General features: G+C 36.0%; 1 protein-coding gene across 1 annotated transcript in view; it reads left to right on the top strand.

Annotated features, from left to right (window-relative positions):
- The first annotated feature begins 428 nt into the window (after positions 1 to 428).
- Positions 429 to 22666, top strand: part of LOC138329111 (uncharacterized) — a 45157-nt gene continuing 22919 nt past the window's right edge. The window contains exon 1 of the mRNA XM_069275861.1: positions 429 to 580. The gene's annotated coding sequence lies outside the window, so the exon portion shown is untranslated. The remainder of the gene's footprint in view (positions 581 to 22666) is intronic.

Here is a 22666-nt window from a genome sequence, read left to right as displayed (position 1 = left end):
TTGTTTGTTTCACACCAACTTTTAACATTTACGAAGTCAGATTGTAGACAAGACTCGATAACATCAGTTTTCTTGTCTGCTACTTGCATGGATGTGTCATCAGCATACATAAAAACTTCACATTGTTTACAATGGAGAGGCATATCGTTTACATATAATAAAAACATCAGGGGACCAATAATCGAACCCTGTGGTACGCCAGTTAAAATTTCACATGGGTCGCTAAGCGATGATTTAAAACATACAGTCTGAAAACGATTGGACAGGTACGATGTAAAAAAAACTTGGTAGTACTGTCTGAACAACCGTATATTTTCAATTTCTTTAGTAATATGCTGTGGTTAACAAGGTCGAAAGCCTTTCTAAAATCAATATACATAATAAACTTGTAAACTAATAGAAATAAAATAATTAATTGATGTGTATTTCGGATCTCCGTTTTAAGTCGTGACTTTATAGCTTGACTGAGGGTGTGTGTGAAATGTAAGACCCGGAAGTTTCTTAGCCGTGTTCGACTCCGGATCCGTGTTTATCAACGCCATGGCTACGGGAGATCGCTTGCCATAAAAGGACAGACAAGGTGAGAATAATGGCTTTTAGGAATAACATCAAATATAATCATAGACTAGCCATAGAACAAATGGGCTTTTTACTGTTCTAGAACCGTTGTGAAATTAATTATATGTCGTAATTATATACTGTATATATTGTTATGTATGCACATTCTATGAGTGGGTATCTTATATATAAAACGAAAGTAAAGCAAACGCAGCACAGATTGTGAATATCAATCTCGGAACTAACTAGAGCTACTCTGGCCCTGACACCAGACTAAGACATTATGACATATAGGGACCCTAAACAAGACATCGATCCGTCAAAATGTCTAAGTTTGGTATCAGGGCCTGAGTATCTCGGGCTACACCAGACATCTATCTGTCATAATGTCTAAGTTTGGTGTTAGGGCCAGAGTATCTTGGGCTACACCAGACATCTATCTGTCATAATGTCTAAGTTTGGTGTTAGGGCCAGAGTATCTCGGGCTACACCAGACATCTATCTGTCATAATGTCTAAGTTTGGTGTCAGGGCCAGGGTATCTCGGGCTACACCAGACATCTATCTGTCATAATGTCTAAGTTTGGTGTCAGGGCCAGGGTATCTCGGGCTACACCAGACATCTATCTGTCATAATGTCTAAGTTTGGTGTCAGGGCCAGGGTATCTCGGGCTACACCAGACATCTATCTGTCATAATGTCTAAGTTTGGTGTCAGGGCCAGGGTATCTCGGGCTATCTTAGAAATTGAAGCTTGCTGGCCAAACACTTCTGAAAATGAGGTTAAAACTGCTATTCAAATTTTAATACTTAGCAATTCTGACTTTTTTACCTAGTAGTTTTGATAAGTCCCCTTATCCCGATTTTGATCATCAGACACCTTATTTTAGTTTCATCTCTTAAACAGCATGATGTACAGTAGCACCATGACTCGTGTCTGATGTCTTTCACAATTCATGCAGGATATGCATATATAGGTCTAGAGATTCCCCTACAAGTCACTATTGTTTATCATGTTTATCAAGCTCAAGTTAGTTGATTTTCAAATTTGAAAAAGACACGAGCTTTAGCGAGTGTCTTTGAAAGTTATATGTGTCGTACTTGGGTAAAACAATTGACATGTTATTTTTTCTACAGTTATCCATTGTAAACCATAGTTTTGATGAATCCAGTTGTGGAAATCATTCAAATGGACAGACAAACATGTATGGTACCATGTAAACGTTAGAATTTATGCATTGTAAAATTATTCTTTTTAATATCTTCTGTATATTTAGATGCCATGGAAACCATACCCGAATAAATCACTACTCTTTTTGCGTTTCAATTCAATTTTCATGGTAAGAAAGACAACTCGTAGTTTTTATGCTCGCGGTTAATTTCTTTTGGAATGGACAATGTGCCATGTAGCGACGTTTAGTTTCATTTATAAACAAAACAAAAACGAATTACTGTATTATTCCTTTCCAAACGATGTTGAGGACCCCACAATACATTTATACAATTAGTTTTGATTGCCAAACATTTCTCAAGGTGTTGGTTACTTTCAGTGCTAAAAAACAATATCTTCGCCTTGATTTGTTAGTATAATAAAATATTAAACACTGTACAAATATAAAACGAATTTGTAGACCACACCTTGACTTCATGGTCTGACCGTATGAACTCCTTTCACTTCGCTGTACACGTAAATGTAATGATTTCTGACAGTACTGACAAAAGTTACAGTATTTTTAACTCTATTTGTATTTGTAAAATTACAACCTATTCATTATAAGTATTGTAATTCTAAAAATGTCGCTACCTTTTGGTGTTTATTCGTGATACAACTTTAAAAACTGGAAAATTAATTAACAAGATTTTATGTAAACACGCTAAAAAACTCTTTTTTCTCGTCTACTTTCAAGAAACTTACCACCTTACAATGCGCCATAATATCTTTCCGTCATAAATAGAGAGCCAATAATATGTTGTTTAATACTTTGAATAAGCAACTACCTTTTATATAGTAAATACAGTGTGGTTAAGTAGTCTGAAGTTAAAAGCCAATCGAAATCGAGAGATAATTGGTGTTGACCAATCAGAGGCGCCAAGGTATGTAAACATAAACAATAACCAAACTGCTACTGAATTTCGCAGCATTGTTATGGGATAAATAATTTTCCTCTCCAAGAACCATGGAATAATCATTAAGTAAGATGTGTAGCCGAGATACTGTGGCCCTGACACCAGACTTACACATTATGGCAAATATATGTCTGGTGTAGCCCGAGATACTCTGACCTTGGCACCAGACTTACATATTATGGCAGATAGGTGGCTTTGATTTGGATTCTGACATAAAGCGCTGCGGGCATCATACAGTTTCGATTCTAGGAAATGAAGTATTGATATTCAAACTCTTTTTCAGGGTTCACGTGAAATCGGCCGAGATGACTGAGGACCATTCTCCAAAAGGTCTGGAAAACGATTTTGGTGAGTGCACGATTTGTTTGGAGCAAGTTCAACAGCCAAGGGCGTTACCTTGTCGCCATTTCTTCTGTCAAGAATGTCTCAGTACCTACATCACCAGCGAGGTAGCGGCGTCATCTTTCGCTTGCCCCGTTTGTAGGAGAATGACCCTTCCTGTGGATCCAACGGAATCGAAAGATAAATGGGCAAAGCAGTTCCCGACTGACAATGGAATAAAGAACCGAGCTCAGGTCATCAGACAATCCCCTGATCCAATGCGCTGTATACCGTGCCAGACGAAAGACAATAAACAGACTCCGGCGAAGTACTGGTGCAAAATGATGCAAACGCCTTTCTGTGGTACATGTAAGATCAATTATCATGATGTTATACACCAACTTTGTGATATTGTAGACATCACTGGAGAGTCATTACCGCTACAACAAGAAAAGAGCCGTCCTCGATGTACCATACACAATAAGAAAATAACGTGGTACTGTAGAGACCACGAAATCCTCGGCTGCAGCAAATGCATGATCCATGAACACGGATCATGTGGCCAAGTAGTTATGGCAACAGAATATTTTGAAACGTTGAAGACTGGATTTCACCTTTCAAACATGAAGACAAAGCTAAAGGACGAAACAGAAGCTATTGAATGCTTAATGAAGAGCGTTACGCTACACGTTCAGACCATGGCAGATAATCAGAAAAGCGCCTTACAGGCAGTCGAAGACCACCGAAAACTGATAGACAAACACTTGGACAAACAACAAGAGAACGTAACTGAAAAAATAGTTAATTCATTCAAAAACGACAAAGAAGCAAGTGATAACGCATTGGAGCGATGCAAATGTGTAACCAGCAGAATGTCTAGTACAGTGGAGCTGATCACCAAAGCCGAAGAGGAAGACGACGCCATCGGGACGATTTCGCTTTACCACAGAGGTAAACAACACGTGAAGTCAGGAGAAGCCACGTTTTCAGAGATAAGTAGTTGGTTAGAGTTCGCCAATATAATATACAAACCTATACCAAGCAAACAAGCATTTATTGATAACGCTTTTGGTGAAGTAGAGGTTGAGAGGATACCTTATAGTCGTACTATGTTAGGATGTCGTGTAAAAGAAGTTGGAAATATTTACATCAAGACGTCCTCCGATTTCGTGGATTGCAATGCACATGGTGTTTTGTATATTGCTGACGACCGAATTGTAATAAGCGATAGCAATAACAGAAAGGTTAAACTCTTTACTGCCGAGGGAAAATGCCTGGATGAGATGAACATTCGAGGTTATCCATGTGATGTCTGTAGAGTTGGCAAAGACGTGTTCGCTGTGGCTACCTATAACCCTGGGGGCGTCCGGGTCTTGAAGATGGTGAAGTCAAAGCTATCGATATCATCAGATATAGGCTTGTCAATGGATAAAAACTGCTATGGTATCACATACATGGACGGAATGTTTATTGTCGGTACAGAGGGAGGAGAGATATACACATTGAAACTGGATGGTACGTCAGAGTCACTTTATAAGTTTAATTCTACCTGCTATTCACTAACACATCACCTTTCCTCTGGCGACATAGTAACCAGTGTTAGCTGCCATTCCGAAGGAGACGCCGACGTCGCGGTGTTCAGACTGTCAGTTCCCACAAAAAGAACCGTTGCTGCACCAGTCTTGTCGGCTAGCACCAAGAGTTCTAGTGTCAACGTTGAACCAAGCTTGCCAGATGGCGCCAAGGGAGTTGAAGCAGAACCAGGCTTGTCAACTGGCGAGAGGGGTGAAGACGCCAAGAACTGTATGCCATCTAGATCTGAAGTGTCCACTGCCAGTTTTAACACGACTGAGTTAAAAGTGGATGTTGTTAAATACGCACTTGGAATAGATGTAGACAGAGAGGGGAATATTTACGTGTGTGGAAGGGACTCAAACAATGTCATTCAGATGTCTGTAGACGGTAAGCACGTGATGGAACTGCTGACGTCATCAGACGGGATAAAAAGGCCATGGGCAATATCTGTTAGTGGTAGAAAGTTGTTAATAACAGCGGTCAGTTGTAATTATTTACGTATATTTCAATGTTATTAGATGTCACGCACTAGAATTATATCTGATGATATAAATCCGAATTAATGACATCTATTAAATTGGAAATAAATGCGATGCGGATTTGAAAAAAGCGACAATCGTTGAATGCATTAAATGAATGACGTAGACCATAGTTATACCGAAAGTTAATTTCAAATACCTGCTATTAATCAAAGTCATCGACGTCGCAGGCGTTATACTCGATATATAGGAGTTGTCTCTTCTGTTTTATTAGGATTGATAACTACTCTTTTTGCGTTTCAATTCAATTTTCATGGTAAGAAAGACAACTCGTAGTTTTAATGCTCGCGGTTAATTTATTTAGGAATGGGCAATGTGCCATGTAGCGACGTTTAGTTTCATTTATAAACAAAACAAAAACGAATTACTGTATTATTCCTTTCCAAACGATGTTGAGGACCCCACAATACATTCATACAATTAGTTTTGATTGCCAAACTTTTCTCAATATGTTGGTTACTTTCAGTGCTAAAAAACAATATCTTCGCCTTGATTTGTTAGTATAATATTATACTACATATAAAGCGCTTCACAAACACGTGAATTCCATGGCCCAATAATTATTCCTATGATTTATGTAGAAACAACACAATGTCGAGCTTTATTTGTTCATTAGACATATCTGGTTAGAATTATAAATATGAGAATGTAGTTGAACATTATGGCCCTGGCTGACTCCAGGAAGCGTGCGAGATGAAGCCAAAAGTGGACAAAATAAAATTTAAAAACTTCTTACTTCAGATATGATAGAATCAAATACTCTTTAAAGATGAAACGGTCACCACCAAATGTATCACAAAAAGAAAAAACTTAAAATCAGAAATAGTACAAATATCATATAATATTTATATATGTTTATATTTATATATGTTTATTTTTCACGTGGAGAAAATGACTCTGCAGAGGATTTATAGCAACGTTGTCTGTTTGTACGTAGATAATTATTATTATTAATTGAAGGTTATCACTGCTATAGATTTTTTTTCTTTCAAAGGAATCGATTATTCATAACACCCTTAAAATTGTCACGAATATGTTGATATACATAATTATTTCTAGAAACGGTTCCCCCGATCCTGGAGTATATTCGTATAAAGATAGCCACTAATATCAAATCATGACATCCAATCCAGATTTAAGTGCTTGTAATGTCGCTAATATAGTGACATCTAAAACACATGTCGACAATATGTCAGCTTCAATCGTTCATAGGTGTTGATGATTTCTATCAGAAGTTATAAATCATTATATTTAGTATTTATGTGGGTGGTCGATATGAGTAGCTATTGAATACTGTACTAATTTAAGCGCAGTCAAAATTTAGCGGAAATGCGAAAAAATGTAAATTGTGATATTTTAGCGCGAATATAAATCAAATATACATAAATATACATCAAAGACAGAGCGAAAAGCGTTAAAGTAAAGTAAAGCTAACACTAAAATAAGCACGTTTACAGTACATAATTTATCAAACGACTTAAAGTTTAGGATTACTTATTTCAAATGATATAATGAGATTGTCGAGCTGCTTGACAATGTTTTCAAAATATATATGTAAATGCTTTCAGGTGTATACTAGTAAATCATATGTATTGCTGTATACTGTATAACATGACATATTTGGTGGGTAGAACTATTCTTGTGGTCTTTCTGTCGTGGTACGGAGCTTTGATATCATTTGGTGGGTAGAACTATTCTTGTGGTCTTTCTCTCATGGTACGGAGCTTTGATATCATTTGGTGTGACGGTAATATATTGAAACAAGCATTCTTTATTTTCACGATCTCGCAACAATAACGAAAACATCGAAAGTTTTCCCACATTTCATGTGATAAATAAATGACTTTAGGACTGTTTCATATGTGATTATGAAGGATAACAATATTCTACCCGAGGGTCACAGAATGTTAAAAAAAGTAAAACCCGAGGCTTATAACGATTCTACAATATTAAAAATATCTTTCAATTCATTTTATTTTCGATAAATTTACTTATGTTACATGTAAGTGATGTTATATTTGTTTAGTCAAAGAAAACAGTTTCTATAATAACCTTTAACTCAATCTTACTTGTAAAAATTGAATTAAAATCTGATCAATGTTATCATCTCAGAACGAAAACATTGTCGCCATTTCTTATGTTGTTTATTATTGGACGAACAATTACGTAACGATTTCTTAAAAAATAATAAATCCTCGAGAAATTTATGAGATTCTTTCGAAACATTGAATGAAAGTGAATAATGCCATGGAGCTATGAGCTATAACAAAAGGCTGCTTGTACTCTCAGTATTGACCGTTCGCGGTTTATTTAGAGAAAACTTTTATTTGTTTGTGTTATATCTCCATAACATGAATATTCAAGAAAAAGAAGATATACATTGTTAGGTCATCTGACCCGAAGGGTCAGGATGACCTATAGTCATCATGCACCGTCCGTCGGCGTCCGCCGTCCGCCGTGCGCCGTGCGCCGTGCGTAAACTTTCCATTCAAACGACTTCTTCTCAATAACCATAAGGCCTAAAGTACTCATATTTGGCCTGTAGCATGCTGGGATGAAGGGCAACCAAAGTTGTGAAAATTAATGACCTAGACCTACTTTCAAGGTCACAGGGCTCAAATAGGCTCAAATCTTTGAACGACTTCTTCTCAATAGCCATAAGGCCCAGAGTACTCATATTTGGCCCGTAGCATGCTGGGATGTAGGGCTACCAAAGTTGTGAAAATTTATGACCTTGACGTACTTTCAAGGTCACAGGGGTCAAATAGGCTCAAATCTTTGAATGACTTCTTCTCAATAGCCATAAGGCCCAGAGTACTCATATTTGGCCTGTAGCATGCTGGGATGAAGGGCTACCAAAGTTGTGAAAATTAATGACCTTGACCTACTTTCAAGGTCACAGGGGTCAAATAGGCTCAAATCTTTGAATGATCTACTGTACTGATTCATTTTGATTTTATTTTCAAGGATCCATCTACTGTCCAGTTGCATCCTTTGAGAAGTACAGAGACCGGACAGAAGTATTCGGACAAACGCGTCGTGATATATACCGCTAAATTTCGCGTGGCGCGTAAAAATCGGAATAAATCCAGTTTGGCGGCTTGGTTCGCGTCATCGTATACGTCATCGGAAAGATGACGTCATGCGTAATGTTGTGGCGGTAAAAATAAATTACGTCGTCTGCTGACGGAATCGCAGGAATTCACGGAAATAACATGGGTCGTCGTGGTAAAGAAGTGACATCAGGCTTAAGAAAAGCGGTCGTAGCGATGATAGAAGGTGGGATAAAACAAACAATTGTTGCAGATAGGTTAGGCATACCAAAATCTACAATTTCTGATATTTGGAAACGATATGTGAGACGAGGAAACATAGAAAATACACATCGATGTGGAAGGGCGCCATATTTGACAGATTGGAACCAGAGAAGGCTCTTAAAAGTTGTGCGTGGAAATAGGAGAAAAACGTTGGATGAAGTAACAGCCCAATTAAATGACTACAGGAACACTGTAAATGATGTACAGGTTAGTAGTAAAACGATTGACCGGAATTTAAAAAATCAGGGATACCGTAGAAGGGTAGTGAAGAAAACCATGGTTGTGCGTGAAGTCAATTTGAGGAAACGTGTGACATTTTGCTTTGCTAAAAGAAATCTGACTGTAGAAAACTATTGGAAAGATGTTATTTTTTCTGATGAAAGTCAAATCGTGATAGGTAATGACAACAGAATTTTTATATGGAGGCGAAAAGACGAGGCATACCGGCCAGCCTGCATCTGTCCGCGGTCACACCGGAAACTTTCCGTGATGATTTGGGGGTGTATTACCCATCATGGAGTTGGTACTGTTTGCAGTGTAAATGGAACCATCAATTCACTAAAAACTACATTTTTCAACAGGACAATGCTCCGGTTCACAAGGCTCGTGTTGTGTCTGAATATTTTACAAACCATGGTATTCACGTTTTAGAATGGCCCCCACAAAGTCCTGATTTAAATATCATCGAAAATGTGTGGTTAAAACTTAAAATACGACTAAAAACAGTGGTCAACAACATCACTAATCAAACAGAACTTTTTGACGCAATACAAATCATCTGGCAAGGCATTGATGTAGAATACATTCAAGGTTTATACCAATCGATTCCCGATCGTCTGAAGGAAGTACGAAAGTCCAAGGGTCAGATCACCAAATATTAGGTCAGTATCACAACACATATATTTTTTATAAAGAGTTTTCTTTTCCTAGCGAGATGTACACATGACGTTACGGCGGTCATTTTGTCCGAATACTTCTGTCCGGTCTCTGTACATCAAACGCTGCGCCGGCGGATATCAAAGGAAAATCAGTCGTCGCCCAACATCACGGTCAGTGCATTTGCAAGCCCAAAACCCAGTGTCTCTATGAGTTTATCAACATTTTTTAATACTAGCTAGGTTATTCAATTCAATTATTTTATTTCCTAAAGTTTACAACTTATTGGAATTGTAAGAGATATATATACAGTATCAAAATACACCCCATGCAAGGACCCATCAGAGTTGTATTATGGATATATTATATGCAGTCACTTCGTATAATCTAAAAAAAATGTTCACAAATAATATTAGTTTACTATATAAAGACTGCACAACTTACAGGTTAAGTATACAATACTAAAATAACTTTACTGAAATTATTGGAGGCGGGGTAGTTTTTGTCATGGCCTCGAATATAAATTTTGCTGATTTGCGTTGATTTCAATTTCAATTTCAATTTCAACAATATTTTATTGATATTATGTACATCAATAGGATCAGACATCAGGCTACGCCTATTTAAGTCCTCTCCAGATCTTATTTTAAAGTATAAACATGAATTCATTCTGCAATTAATTAATACATATATTTATATATACAAATAAATTGAATTAATTACAGTATAGTGATAATAATATTAATAATTACTAATTAAAGGAGGATAACTCCAATTTTATTTTTTATAGAAAATGTTTCAGAACAAGTTTAGTTATTTGGATTTCATATTCCTAGTGATTGTAGTTTTTGGATAGGGATAAGAATCATGCTCATTTATTGACAGACTAACATACATACACACCATGAGATATTAGGCCAAAAAGCCCCCGTGCTTATGCACAATGACCCATCCCTTTGGAATATATGTATGAAAGTCTGACAACAAATGAGCATTTTGTCTTCAGTTGAATATGAAAAAAAATTGGTAGGAGATTGAATGCAATTTTTTATACAATTGGAGTTAACCAACATTTATGGTTCTAATATGTACAGTTTGATTATTCAATTAGATAATTATTATAGTATAAAAGATTCTCAATATTCGATAAACAGTATTCAGTATCCATCCAGCCAGGATAGTTTAGAGTAAATTAGAAATAAATATTAACATATACAATAGTTTAGATGTTTAATTGCACTGCTAGATAGTATTTTGACTATCAAGTAATTAGATATGGGTACTTGTTACTTGTTTTTGTTTGCTTATATATGCAGAGGGCTATGATACATGTATATAAAATATGTTTATCAGAAATCAAATCTTTTAGTATGGCATATATATTCAATCACGCATTGTAAAATATCTTTGTTAATATCATTATTGCAAAATTTACATCCATTTAATAGAGTTTCAATGTTTAAATGATTATGATTATCTGGTAAACCTAAGTTATTTATTCCCTGTATAAGAACTGCTCTCTGTTCATAGAAGTGCCTACAGTCAAAGAAAAAATTGATATGATTTGCGTTGATCACTGATATTTTCGCAACATAACAATTGTATCAACTTGTACATACATGAAGATGGTTTACGTCAATAAAAAGGTTTTACATATTTCTTTCTTAAATCATGATAATAAATACAGATTAAAGTAAAATGATATTCATCTTCCAGATCTAAATTGTAACCAGGGCAAAAAAATTCTCTCTATTACAGACACCATTATATGTATATGTACATATGTATAACAATAGGTCAAAATCGACTTTAGCCGGAAAAAAGTTTTTAGATCTTTGATTTACCTAAAATTACTGTATCATGCTAATTAACGATACTAATATGAGAAACATGTGTCTGATAATATTACTTGCAGACTCTGTTGAAGATTTTTCCATATACTCCAAGTTATATTATTATGACGCCTCAAACTAACATCGATAAAGACGGAAGTCATTTTTTAGTGACGTAGTGGGCCTCTGTCTTAAGATTAATGGCAATATTGTAGCATAGAAATCGCCAACTTCGCTAGCCAAGGGTACAGTAGTTTACCGTTCGGTATCGTAGACTACTGTACTCTTGGCTAGCGAAGTTGAAAAATTGAGGGAAAATCCAAATGCTTCAAACATTGGTTTTTTACTTTTCTTCACTCAGTTTTCAATCATTGTCAATGTCATTCATGATTGGGAACAAACCATACTCTGGTGTATTCCTTGTCAATTCACATTTTATTATACAATGCTATATAATGCACATTATTGTCATCTATGTAATGTTAAGGATTATTTTTGCCGATATTGTTTTTAGCCCGCAAAACTTCTACAAATAGTCAATGGACACATTAGTAAGTCAAAATATATGTCATATATCTTTCATTAATTCCTGATTTTAATTTGTTGTCTAAAATTATATAGATATTTTCTATGTCACAGAAACACTAAATTTCCATCACTTTTTACACAATTGTTTTTTCATTGTAATTTCATTATTTTCTTTTTTAAAGATAATCATCTTTGTTTAAAGCATTTTTTTTAAAATCCCAATCGTTGCAATTTCTTTGAGCCAAGGGGAAATAAATTGTCCTAGTAAAAACCTCTTGATCGCTATCGAGTTACCTTTTAGTGTTACCTGGTCAGGTCACGTGATCACAACAAACAACCGGTTAGTGAAGTGAAATTAGCTGGTGAATCTGGTAATGAAGACACACTATATATAAACTACGGTGGCTACTTAGAAATGGTTCATCATGTGACTTGAGGATCTGTATCTTCCCTATCATGGATTGTAATACATCAGACACTTGCAGGTGTGTTATATAGAAAGTGATGACTACAGCCATTGAGGAGAGGCTACAAATGGGCGATAGCTCCAGAGTAACAACCCAACAACCCCTCCCGACCGAGGGGGACGATGTATCGTATGTCGACAGTGATATTCACGCTCAAGCGTTCTGCTGCCTGCCCCATTGCTGTGACAATGGGACAGATCCACGTTGGTACTACCCCTGGGACAAAGGACTGGCCCGTATGATGGGCCTTTGGTGTCTGTGGTGTGGGCTGGGAGTGGTTTTCCCATGCTGCCTGTGTGTGCCTAGCTGTCGGGACATCGCGTGTATGACGGACCAAGGACTATGGAGGGGTTCAATATGTGGAGACCACATACGCGTGGAAAAGGACACGCATGCTTCCAAAACGGACAGTTGATATGTGCGTCCAATCAACCGTGACCAACAGCGGATAATGCAATATGGCGGGAGATTCGAATTGGATATTGCATGTATAGTTTGGCAGCAGTGATATTTTTATGTTATATTCATTTCTAATTAAAAAATCATTGATTACATATAAACGTAATGGCATTTGTTTTATATATCGATTTACATGTGTTTGTCATATCCTTAAAACTTATGTAAGTTACAATTTACTACTGTTTGCTTTTGTGATACTACGTACAGGCGAGGACTAGATACATTCTGGGTACAAGACAGTGTTATTATTATCTTATTATTAGTTTTTTGTTCTAACCAAATCGCGCATAATTTGGTGTAATGCTATGATTTATATGTGCATCCACAAGTAGAGTACTTTGGCAATATTTACTATTTATTTATTGTTTTTGTTGTTCCGCACATGGCGTAGGTTTTCGTAAATTTGCATTTTTGTACAGTCTTTGGCAACCAGAATCCGAATCATAAAGCCACGGAGTGTGTTTGTGGATCAGCAACTTGTTTTCACACAGAGCTTCCACACATTTTCTTCGTCAGTAGAATTAATATTCAGAAGGGGTTTCACAATTATTTTTTTTGCTCTGATTTGAAATGAATACTTTTACTTATTGAGTGTGTTTTTGATCGCAGCACGAAGAGGTACAGAACAGACTATGATTATACTGTATTAGTCAGGACGCGGAATCTTTTGGATCGTTTTCGGAACATAGCGTAATAACTCAAGATCTTGTTATAATACTGTCATGAGGTAGATGGAGTTTGTTCCATCAATATAAACATATATGGTAGGGTTGTCTACTGAACTTAATTTCACTTTAGATACCACAGTAGTTATTCTATGATACCCTTGTCTTGACATAAAGGGTTTCATATAAACAATATATGTAGCTGGTCACTATTTGTGGAGCGTTTGAATAATGTTCACTTCATATTTTTGGTTGTGCAGCATCATAAACTGTTGCGCCATTGAGACGTGATTTAAAACATTTCGTTTCTCATGATACATATATGTATGTTGTACTGTATCCTTATTCACTACAACTTAGTGTTTCCCACAGGAAAAAGGGACATGGTGCTGGATATAGAAAAGGGCACATTGACCGCGATAACTGACCATCAGAGGGACACAAAAATGATAATGATATCGAAGACTTCCTTTACAAGGAAACATCTTTAAAATTGTATTGTTGTTTATTTAATTCTAGTCCAACGTAATTTAAAATGCTTTTTAAAACTATCCGAATTTCCTTTCAGGTCATTAATATTATTATAGTCTATTAAATACTTGAGGAATTAGTCAGGGCCTTTGAAGCTCTGAGTCCAACAGTCTGGACTGAGATTTAGATAGCATTTTGTGTAAATTTCTGTGTAATAAAAAACAGTGTATTGTAACACTATCTTTTTACGAGTAAAATCACAAAAATGAGCATAAATATACCTAGAATGCGTGTTTTTATTTCAAACTTCTGCCATAACGATGCAAACACGGCACAGTTTTTGAGTAAAAATAAAATGTGGACGGTTGTCAGTTTTGTTATATTGGAGTAACAGTAAGAACTTATACAGAAAAAAATAATATGTTTATATATATATTGTTGCTTTTGAAACTTTATCCATAATGTTAACTAAAAAGCAGAAATACATCAATGATATTTCTGATATATGTTTCTAAATTACAGTATAAGTGCAGATTTAAATTCATTATTTTAAAATTATACTAAATCCTTAAATAGTGTATTCATTTACGGAAGATTGCTATATGCCACGAGGGGTACGGACAATGTCAAAACTCCGTAGGACATAAGCCCTTAGGACAAAAGCCCCCCCCCCCCCCCCCATACTAATGGAAAAGAGGGCAAAAGCCCCTCCGTTTTCCAAAAACAGATTAAATAAAAAAAAAATAGTAAACAAGACACAATATAGAAATTTACTGAATTGTCGGGATTTCGATAACATTTTGATAAATTGATTTATAGAAAAAAAATGTCAAAATTATTTTGAAGTTACACTAATAATGACACTATATGATAAAGATATTTTGTAATTAAACATACTTTCCTAATTATCTACATAATCCATGTAAAAAATGAAAAATATTCAAAAATCGCATCATAATTGTGTATTTTGTTCTGTTTGACACTCTTCTCTAATAACACCAAAATGTAGCATATAGCAGATATTATAAATATTACAAAAAAGGGGAAAAAATTATAAAGAAGGGGGTTTTGTCCTGGGGGCTTTTGTCCGGAGGGGCTTTTGTCCTAGGGGCATATGTCCCATATGGGGCTTTTGTCCGGGGGGCTTTTGTCCTACACTCATGCCACGATTCCGTAATTACAGTACCTGACTGGAATAATTTTTGAGGTTAAACCTTTAATATTTTAATATTAAGGATTACAAAATATACTTGATTCTTTACAGGAATACAGTAGAACGTGGAATCTAGAGGTTAATGTTGACAAAACTAAAATTGTTGTTTTTAGAAACGGGGGCATTTTACGTAATAACGAGTCATGGACTTATAATGACCACGTGGTAGAAATTGTTGATAGTTTTAAATACTTGGGCATGTTGTTTAATTATAATGGAAAATTCTATAAAACGCAGAAACATATAGCAGAACAGGGAAGAAAAGCTTTATTTTCATTATTTTCATCTTTAAGAAATCATTGTCTGAATACAGAAACTTTTTGCTCTGTATTTGATTCGCATGTTAACAGTATACTAAGTTATGCGTCTGAAATATGGGGGTTCCATAAAGCCCCGGATGTAGAAAGTGTCCATTTAAAATTTTGTAAACAAATATTAAAGGTAAGGAAATCTACCTGTAATTATCTAATATACTGTGAGTTAGGGCGGTTACCTCTAATTGTATGTAGAAAATTAAAAGTGTTTAGATATTGGCTGAAATTAAAGCAAACGGATAATTTGATATTGAAAACATGCTATGATGAATGTGTGAGGCAAGATGATGTTTGGATAAGAAATGTAAAAAAACGAGTTAGCAGTCCTAGGACTTAATTACATGTTTGAATCTTCATTATCTTTTCATGTTGCGTTTGAAATATTAGAACAGAGACTTATTGATACTTCAAAACAAAACATATTATCAAATGTAACCACGTCCCCTAAAGGATTTTTATACTAACACCTTATAGATAGTCATTGTATACAATTTTATTTGTGCAAACCTATCGAAAATAAATACAAACAAATGTTAACCAAGTTTAGTATATCTGCTCATAAATTAAATATAGAAATAGGGAGGCATCAAAATGTGGTAAGAAGAAACAAAATTTGTAACAAATGTAATTTAAGGGATATAGAAGATGAGTTTCACTTTATTTTGATTTGTCCATTTTATATTGATCTCAGGCGCCGATTAATTAAACAATATTATTACAGGAAACCATCGATATTTAAACTGATACAATTGCTTAGTATTGAAAATGTCAGGGAGTTATCAAATTTAGGGAAATACTTGTATCTAGCTTTTAAGAGACGATGATCGAAAATATATGTAAAGTTGATATTACGTTTACATTTGATTGTATAGCGAATTTTGTATATTATGTCATTCTCCACTGTCTAACTGCATTGTCAATATATCTACAAATGTAATTATACATATGTATACATGTTTTGTACCTATAAGTCTAAGGGCTTTTGGTTAATAAAAGATTGATTGAGCGGATTTCCACAGATAAAAAGTAAAGACTATGTTGCGATAAGTTGTAACACTTAAACAAAATAAAGAATCTGAATCTGAACATCGATTTTTAAGGCACAAATACCTGTGTACATGTCCGATACATGTTTAATATATTCTCAGATATAGTTCGGAATACACGTGGAAATAGGGATTTATACCATACATATATTGATGTACCTATCGTAGATGAATTGCCATCTCTGCATAATTATACACAATAAAATGTACATAATAAGTATATCCGCGGTGTTTAGAACTACATATACATGTACACTATTATTATATTGCTAATCACCAGTATATATCTTTGTCATTTAATTCTACTGTAATTTGGCGGTTCTAATTCTATATAACAAGTTTTTGAGAACCGTCATATCACAAATATTTATAATTTATCAGGAGTGGTATTTTTCGACCAATTTGGTTTTTTGATGAAATAAATTCAGCTTTCATATAATTAATTAACTTACATTATATATAATAATAATAATAAAAATACTGTAAGAGATATCTTCATAATTCCAATTGTTCTAAAATCAGAACGACTTTTTAAGTGTTCCAGCAAAATTAATGTAGTGTAACTTACTTACTTTTGGAGAAAATCGACTTTTTGTGTCCCTATTTCCCTGATGAAATTATTCACTGTTGCCATACTTGAAAGGTCTTTATCACCACGGTGTTTATTCCCGTTGAAAACAAGCGTTCTGACGCCCTTCGCGGGTTAAGTTCATTTTACGAATTTAAAGTCAACAAAACAAGCGGAACAATATCAAGAAACAATGCACTTATAGCACTAATATCGACATAAGTCGGGCACAGAACTCGATACCGGATAATAAGAAATTCCTGTAATAGTTGTAACAGGAAAATATTACGATATCAGTAAATAAATGTTTAATTTCTTTCGTTTGATTCAATTTCTAAATTTAATGACTTGATCCCGAACATTCCAGTGACGTCACTTTTAGTAGGAGTGACTGAAACGGCGGTAAGTTCCGCCAAACAATCGCTGACATATTTCCCAAGGTAGTAAAAAGGAGTACACACTCATTCCGTTTAGTGAGTGCATCTTTTCTTGGTCGTCAAAGAAGCACTTCGCTTTGAGCGAAGTCGTGTAAATAACAGGCAATTTGCTTTCGTTTTGAATACCATCTTTTGTATATATAATGAAAAATTTGCAGGATAAACATAATACACGTTCACTATCTTACAATACAAGTTTCATTTTGGTGTCGACAGTGAAAACCAAGATGACTCGGCAACAACTCCTCATCTCATCGCACAAACGGTGGCGGCATCGATATTAATTATAGCAAAATAAAAATTCCAACGTTGGAAATATTGCAAGTACATTCATTATTTACATACACCAGTACCTAGAATAACCATTTATTTCATCTAGACTAAATAATTTGCAAATCCCATACACCGCCTACAAGGAGACGTCCTTGGCCTAACGCTACCCACGATGCTCTCGATCTTGGTCTTATATTATGTAACTTTTCATGGGATATTAAATCTAGATATATCTGTTTTTGACAATTGAATTTCTCTGAACATGTGTAAAACAAGCAGTTTCAACTGCTATTCCGAATCCGTAAAAAAGGAATCTTGGTCACCTCAGCCAAAACACAGGGGCACGCAAATTATGACAGAAACGTTTATTAGTAATTTGATACGTATGTCAAGTATTGGATAACTTTTGATATGCATGTGTGTATCATGATATTTCAAGTGGCTGCCCGCATTATTTTTTTTGTGAAAAATGAATTATACGTATCTGTTATAAAATTAGGTTAGCTTTTTTATTGTCATTATTGTTATATATACTGTATGTGATATTTAAACGAGAACACATATTTTACCTAAGAAGCCAATGATATATATAATGTAAGTATCGGTTAGCTTGTAATTGAAATAGTTCTTAGAACCATTTTTGTTTCTGAATAAGTCAACTTCCATTATTATTTTACTTGTGTACGACATATATTATACAATTATCGACCTATTTTCAGGTGGATACGGTGAGTTATCATCCCGAGTAAGTGATATATCCCGAGGGTTATATCATTTTCGAGGGTTGATAAATCACCGTATCCACCTGAAAATAGGTCGATAACTGTTTTATTATATGAAATTTACAAGATATTAACCGGCTCTTCAAAAAGACCTTAATTACTACAATAAACAGGATGATATTTAAATGTTCTTTTTACAAAAGTAGTAGTTTAACAATTACATGTACAGTATATGGTACATATCCAAATGTTCTTGCTAACGGTGTAGACTGGTAGAACCGGAGTATTGTATCAACTACAGCCCGTCTGGCATTCTTGATCGTTTTGTCGTATACGTGTATTTGTACATGTCAAAGAAAATATAAATTAATCCGGAATATAAAAATGTTATATGTTTGGTTCTAATTTTACAATCTCCATTTTCCGGAATTGTTTCTCCGGGTTTCGGTTATTATGTTACTTATGTGAAGAAAATGAAAATAAACGAAGCAGGCAGCAGAACAGAAGATTTTGTCATTGTTTCGACCCTTATTTTGTATGTCTGACGTCGCCTTCACAACAAAACCCTCTCACAAGCCTTTCCCGGCGACGACATGGTGGAGAATCCTCATTTGTATGACATTTTATGCTTGAAATTTAACATTTGTTTGTGACCGTGTTGTGCGATTATCAACTTCCGGTCTGGACCATGCGGTTTTATGATGTTGTGATTGATTGGCCAAACTGAACTTTTGCAATGTATTCCCCATCTCAGCTTATCAGACATTTATTTGGAGATGAAAGAATGTTTCGATTGCCATTTTCCAGAATATTTGTGAGTTTTGAACATTGATATAAACTGCAATTTTCATCGATTTACATAATTTGTACGTGTGTGATTTTTCCCGCATTTTTTTCGCCATGAATCCATTACTGAGGGGAACGAACGTTAGCCAGACAATACCAGGCCCAGTACTTGCTGCCCCCCTGGAGTCCATCCAGTCTCCACACGTTAAACAATCGTCCTCAGGATGTTTTAGCATAACAAAGAATACATCTCATATTCATCCATCAGAAAAGCTCGACTTTGATAATCCAAAAATTTCATCCTCGAGACATTTTACTGTCAATGACAACACAGATTCTTCTCCTCCTTCAGAAGAGGGATACCCTGGACAATCTCCATTTATTGTTATTCCACCGATATCGGACAGGGTCCCCATGCGGAAATTTGGAGGCTATACACATGAAGAGGGCACCAAATTTTTGGAGGAGTTTGAAAGCTATATAACTTTCAATGGACTTCACTTTGATCCCTCCCCACAGAGGAAAATAGCCGCTTTTCATATGCACCTTATCGGACCAGCACGTGTATGGTTTCATGCTTTAGATTCAGCATCTAAGTCCTCATGGACAGAATTAGAGAAAGCGTTTCGTGAGAAGTACACAGTCACAGATTCCCTTGATCCTGCCTTACTAGTGGAATCGGCGTCATTTCACCGTTTAAAATGGCATCCTGGGCAGCCATTGGAAGAATACCATAGTATAATCCTTGAAAAGGGACTCAAACTAGGAAAACCTATGCGGGACATGGTATATCAATTTATTGAGGGTTTAACACCTTCGTTAGCATTCTTCGTACGGTCCGGTATGTGTACTGATCTCCAATCAGCGCTACTACGTGCACGTTCTGGTGAGGCTTCGGGATATTGCAATGGTGTTCCCGGTATGTTAAACCCTCCCCTCGTGGCTGCAGTCTCAAAGTCAGAAACACAGAAATCAGACATTGAGGAGTTGAAGTCTCAGGTACAGGCCCTCACATCTTTAGTCCAGGGTTTGCAGGTTTCTCCGCAGAAGGACTCTACATCATCCACTCATTGTTATCGCTGTAAAGGGATGGGACACCGTCAACGTGATTGTAGGTGGACAGGGCACGGTGAGTCTAGACCACAGGACACCTGTCAACTGTGTAATCAAAGAGGGCATGTAGCTACCACTAGGAGATAGAAATTAACATTACACAACCCCCACCACCTATGCCTACATATCCTGCGTCGGTAAACTGGTTTCCCCCGGGGATAGGTCGCGGTCACTCGGGCGGTTATTAACAGAATCGCGTCATAGAAGTCCAGCACCAGACAGATGTACTTTTCGGACTATAAGTGATACGTCAGAGGAGACATGCGCAACTTCTGAGGGTTTCAGCGATAGTGACACTACTACTGAAAATGATGATAGTGGTTATCAGGATAGCTCTAAATTTATGTATTTACATTGTACATTTGCTCATCAAAAGGTTGTAGGTCTCCTTGATACGGGCTGCTCCATAAATGTTATGTCAGAACAATTATATAAGTCCTTACCTTCAGCATGTAAATCCCAACTATACCCTTCCCATGAATCCTCAGTAAAATTGGCTGATTCTAGACATATTGACATTCTTGGCATAGCTCGAATCAAGGGACACAATCAATATGGGTCATGTAAATTTACGGCTTACATTTTACCTAAAACATCACATCCTCTTATTTTGGGAACAAAATTCATGACGCAGTATAAGATTGTGTTAGATTTTTCAACCTTTTCACATTCATTTGTACAAAAGACCCTCAAGGTGAAATGTAGGCAGGAAGTACATGTACTACCATCTTCAGAATGTATAGTACAAGGTCAGTTGCCAAAGGGTGTTATATTAGGTACTCAAGGTATTTGTACTGCTAGTAAACAAATTTTAAACACTGGCCTACTTGCTGCAAGGTCTGTAGTAACTGTACAAAATTCAAGGCGTGTACCTGTAAAAATTTTGAACCCAGGTAATACTACAGTTGTCCTCCAAAGAGGAACAGTTTTGGTGAACCTTGAAACAATGGATGGGTCGCATCATGTCATGCCTTTCAATACATCTCTCGATCATGTAAACGAAATAAGTTGTAACAATGTTGTGATTGAAAAACCTGGTGAACACAGGGAAGAGTGTGGTGACAACCAAACAAGTTCAAACCCCAGTGATTTTCTCTCAAATTTCAATTTGAACATTCCAAATTTGTCCCCATCCCAGGTCAAGTCATTAGAGTCATGCTTATATGACAATAAAGATGTTTTTGTAACGCCAGAAAACCCTTCCCTCGGTTTCACAAAGGTTGTCGAACATGTGATACATTTGAAACCTGGTTTTACATCCAAATATCAGCAACCTTATCGATTAACACCAGATAAGAAAGAGGTATTAAGAACCCAGTTAGATACTTTGTTAGAGCAGGGTATTATTACTTCAGTTGATGAAAAAGAAGATTTACCTATTACTAGCCCTATTGTGCTTGTGTCCAAACAGAAAAAACCTGACAATCATTCACCAAAATCTAAGCAGGAATCACACATGTCTGCATATCGGTTTTGCTGTGATTTCCGGTTTCTCAATTCACAAACACAGCCGTTCCGTTACACCATTCCAAATCTCCAGGAACTGACTGAGTCTTTAGGTACGCAAACGCCAAATTTTATCACTTCTATTGACATGAAGTCAGGTTTTTTCCAGATGGGCATAGCACCTGAGTCATCAAAATACACAGCCTTTAATACCTGTTTTGGTACGTTTAAATTTTGTCGTTTACCTATGGGTCTTAGCACAGCCCCCAATAGTTTTCAACTATTGATGGATAAGGTATTGAAGGGGCTTACATTCAAATCAGTGCTCTGTTATTTAGATGACATTTTAATATGTTCAAACACTTTTGAGGAACATTTACAGGATTTGTCCAATGTATTTTCTCGTCTCAGACATGCAGGCCTAAAGTTAGGTCCACAGAAATGTACATTTGCTCGCGACAAGTGCATATTTCTTGGCCATGAGATTTCGAAAGAAGGAATTCGACCACCATCTGACCGTATTTCTGTGATCCGTGAATACCCAGTTCCACATACTCAAAAAGCACTTCGGCGAGCATTAGGCATGCTGGGATGGTTCCGCAAATTTATCCCTCGGTTCAGCGAAATCGCTTTTCCGCTCACTAATCTATTGAAGAAAGGAGTGAAGTATGCATGGACACATAAGCATGATGAGGCATTTCAGACTTTAAAAGACTCTCTCATTCACTCAAAAGCTTTGTCTTTCCCCGATTATGACCATGACTTCTGTTTATCAGTTGATACATCAAGTAAAGGTGTAGGTTATATGTTATACCAGCTATCGCCTGACAATGAAGTACGTGTGATTCGCTTTGGCTCGAAGGGCTTGAACAAATACCAACAGAGTTATGGTCCAACGAAATTGGAACTGTTGGGGATGGTTTACAGCGTTTTGGATTGCGCGTCATATATTCGTGGTCGACATTGTACTGTTTATTGTGATCACAAGGCTCTTCAACCACTCAACCAAAAACAA

This window comes from Argopecten irradians, chromosome 8 (genome assembly GCF_041381155.1).
Source record: "Argopecten irradians isolate NY chromosome 8, Ai_NY, whole genome shotgun sequence".
Taxonomy (NCBI): domain Eukaryota; kingdom Metazoa; phylum Mollusca; class Bivalvia; order Pectinida; family Pectinidae; genus Argopecten; species Argopecten irradians.
Note: the sequence above shows the minus strand (reverse complement) of the source record. Positions and strands in the feature narration are given on the sequence as shown.